The sequence below is a fragment of the Rutidosis leptorrhynchoides genome, chromosome 1 (genome assembly GCF_046630445.1).
Source record: "Rutidosis leptorrhynchoides isolate AG116_Rl617_1_P2 chromosome 1, CSIRO_AGI_Rlap_v1, whole genome shotgun sequence".
NCBI classification, from domain to species: domain Eukaryota; kingdom Viridiplantae; phylum Streptophyta; class Magnoliopsida; order Asterales; family Asteraceae; genus Rutidosis; species Rutidosis leptorrhynchoides.
Window position 1 is genome coordinate 375,581,530 of NC_092333.1, and position 4,372 is coordinate 375,585,901.

Sequence of the window (4,372 nt, forward strand, 5' to 3'; positions counted from 1 at the left end):
TGTGGAAGTTCTAATGCCTTCCAATCCTCAACCGTTGTCCTTTCATCATCAGACAAAGTGATAGACTTACTCACTCATATTTTTATTTTCCTCCACGTGCAGACATTTGCCCAAGCATCTTTAATAACCCTTTCATTGACAAAAAAGTAAAGCTCTTTCCAGTTTTTTAAGGAAGATTCCTTCGCACCAGTAAAAGTCTTATTTGGCTTACGGTCAAATGTGTACCAACATTTACTCACCAATCGAGTTCTAAATAACTCATGAAAAATATTTAGACTTGGTACTCTACCTACATCATTACAATACATCTCAAAAAGAATGATTTTTTGTAACCCAAGAGGATGAACTTGGCTAAGACCAATCCCGTAGTGGGCAAGAATTTCTTGAAGAAATAAAGAGGGAGGAATACGAGGGTTACCTATAGTTAGTTGAAGTTTATACAGCGTGATCATCTTTTTAGGGGTTTATTAGCTCTATCACTCGATGAAGGGACCATGGGGTTCAGCAATCTAAGATTTCTATGATCTATACACAGTTTATCTATTTCTGCTTTGGTTATAGTGGAAGAAATAGTACTCAGGTCGCGAGTATCTTTCTGAGAAGAAGTGCTGCTGGATTCGGCCATGGTAGCAAAGAAAACAAAACAATGGATATAGATAAGAGGGAAATTAAGAAATGACCTTGGGTAATTTAATTGCTATAAATTTTGGAAAGTGATTCCAGATATCCTCAAAGCAAATGACCAGTTTCGGAAGAGGGAAAATGAAAGGGGACCGGATTATTTATAATCAAATGGGTAGAAGATGAAAGGATGTGATCGTGCCACATGTTTGAATCACATGAATTGGGTAAATAATTTAAATTTCGAAAATAAATCAAAAAGATTTTGGGGGAAATTCATAATTGGAGGAATGACATCAGCACAGAAAAACAGACGGCTACGGTAGTTTTATATCTTCGAGGAAAAAGGCATATTTTATTTTTTAGTTTAATGACTTTATTTTATACAAAAATAAAGACATTAAACTGGGGGGGGGGACTTAATGGTGTATCCTAAGGGATACACGCATAAAAATATTATTTTTATACAGAACAATAGATCAAAAAGCACAAAAAATAACAATATTTGGCGGTTTTTAGCATTTGCCGCCCAGCGTCATGCGTAATCCCTGCAGGCAGCTTCAATGCTTAAGCCCTTTTACTAAGCGCATGAGCGGCACACAGCTACTTCAGCACACGCCACCGAACTTCCGGATACTTCGCATAATAGAATTAATTAGCGATTGACACGTGTATCCCGAAAATTTCGAACATTTTACGCCTATAAATAGACCCCCTGGGTCACCACATTTGACATCTGAACTTCAGTCAGAGAGAAGTACACTTTCTCTCTCACACAGTTCTTTCTCACTCTAAAACATTAACCGCTTAGTGGTAGAACGCTACATGGATCAATTATAGATTGATCCATCGATTGATTGAGGCTACCCCAGGAATCTCTCATCCGTGTTCCGGATCTTCAGGGATTATTTTCTGAGGGCAAACATCAATTAACATACAAGCATTCTACGCTAGGAGGATAGTGTTCTGTACTGGTACCTTACACCTGCTATACGGAAAATCGTACCAACGGCCTATCAAACGGCCTGCCAGCCGTTTGCAGGCAAAAATCAAGTCTATTTAAAGGGCTTTCTCCATCCATTCCAAGACACACTCAATTTGTAATTCATTTCATATTTTCAAGCTTTTAGTTAGTCTTTAGTAGTAGTTAGCTTAGCTTTTGTTTTCCGGAGGATGTCCCGGCGAGTCCCTACGATCTCGGCAGATTTCTTCGGCCTTTTCAGGTTTTTATCCGAAATGCTTATCTTTTGTATTAAACATGTGTTCTTACTTTTTATGCCTAATAATGCATTCCGATATTACCATGATAGCTTAATTAATCTGTATGTTGCCATGATAGAAGTTTGGGTTAGCGTAATTATGTTAATTTAGTACGATTACTGTTATAATACTGAACTAGGAAGTCTGATAGATTTGTATGCTAACATCTTAAGGATTGACCAACCTAGATTGTGATCAGGACTTGTCCACCTATATGAAATTAGCTACTTCAAAGGATTAAGAACCCTGGTTATACTTTATCTGAAGATTCTATGAACTCGTTATGGCCGGAGTTCCCGAGAGGCATTTAATGCGCTTTTAGGACATGAAACATACTAATTGAGATATAAATGACCTAGAATGCCTATTGACTGTTCTGAAGAGACCTCTTAGGAGCTGTTAAGATCTAGTTAGTGCCTTCACTATGTGACCCAAGCCTATTGCATGTTCTTGTTTGATTGTTGCCTTAGGTCTTAGTCATATCAACTGTTTAGGTATTCATTAGGTTTCTATCTGCTTTACTATCAGTATGTTGACTATGATGTTGTATAATGTTTGAATTGATATGATCTCATTAGTATGATGGAATGGTTGTTAGTTTTCATTTAAGATTTTGCTAACTTAAACCGACGGATTCCTTTCGTTTGTGATCAGTGTTCAATCAACACGACACGTTGTTATTCAGTTACCTGAACTGACAACGAGGGTTAGGATTAGAGCTTAACTCACTAATAAACCTAGTGCTTTACTGAGGATAACCTCCGAGGTATTGTTACCTTTCAATTATACGACCAAGTGACGTACTTCTCACTGCTCAAAGAGAACTCCGAGAGTTTAGAGATAAGTAGGTTTGTGTAATTGGCTCATCCAACCAGATCTACATCATTCTAAGCATAGTCTTAACATAAGCATAATTACCTTCCCCTAACTCAATACTAATATCTTGGTCAACATCTCCCTGATCTGCATACTCCGAATATCCTTCCAATTTAAAATCAACTACTATATTTTATCCAGGTAATTTAACTAAAAGACAATTATCCACTTGATCTTCAATTCATTAGTCAGCAAAAAAATACGATACTAGGTTAACTTACACCTTCTACACCTTAGAAAGTAAAAGTAAATTTAGTCCCCGCAAAATATAAATAAATGAAGACACTGTGTGCTACCGAATCGGACATCCTGCGACCTAACGACACCGCACAAATAAAACAGTCCGTTAGTAGCATATCACTGCTTTTCTTGGCGCTGCTGCCGGGGATCGAATATTTTGATCGAGAAAGATTTTAAACAGACAAAGTATTGTTTGGTGGTGTCTAAGAAAGACAATTATACTCGAACTTGGTTGTTGGATTTTCCGAAAAATCTCCAATTATATTGGAACCAAAAGGATCCTGCCCCTCCGTAGTCGGCCTGGCCACCTCGATACAAGTAATCTGTAAGAAATCCTATCAGTAAAGATATCTGATCTGGTTAGCGACCGAATTTCAAGAATAATTATTTTTATTAAATGATAAATCCTTTTAGTAAATTAATATTTTCTAAAAGTTACTTTTTAGTTTTTTGTAAATAAAAAAAAATAAAAAATTGGAACAACAAGACACCCTTGCTTCTATGCATAAGTCATTCTTAGAGGAAAGAGGAGGACCAATCATCTTAGGAACCGAAGAAATTCCTGAAATTAGTTCACACATGATTAAACTAGTCAGTATGATCTGTAAATTTCAAGGATTACCGACTGGCGATCCAAACTTTCATTTAAACAAATTTATCAGTCTGGTTGACTCTTTTAAGAAGGAAGAAAATGAGAAAAACATTTTAAAACTTCATCTTTTTCAATATTCACTTTCTACACACGCTTTATCATGGTTTGATGAACTTAACCCGAATTCAATCCATACATGGGAGGATTTAGCCACTAAATTTCTAAACAAATTTTATCCACCCTCCATGCAAACCTGTTTAAGAAATGACATCACTAAGTTTTCTCAAAAAGAAAACGAGTCATTGTGTCTAGCATGGAATAGAATAAAGATGTTGCTTAAAAGATATCTGAATCATTCGTTAAGTCGGGCAGACATAATCTGTACGCTTTACAATGGTTTGACCAAGGATGATAAGTCTATCCTAGACATGGCCTCGCAAGGCAATTTCATGTCCCGAACAGCAGACGAAGCATAGAATCTCTTGGACACAATAGCTGCACAACAGGAAGATTGGAATAATGAAGCTGCTGAGAAAGATGACGTCTTCGCTCATACTGTAAAAATGCTGGAAACCAGGTTACAAGATCTCACCCTCACTCTTCAAAATTTACAAATTCCTATAAACTCCGATCCTACTAGAACCAATCTAAGGTATCCTTACTCTAGATGGGCACATAAACAGCAAAATAGCTCAGATCCTAATATAATCTTCCTGTTGTACAAACCTACTCTTCACTCTAGGGAAATTTTAGTTGAATTTATGAAAAAGCAATACACGATAA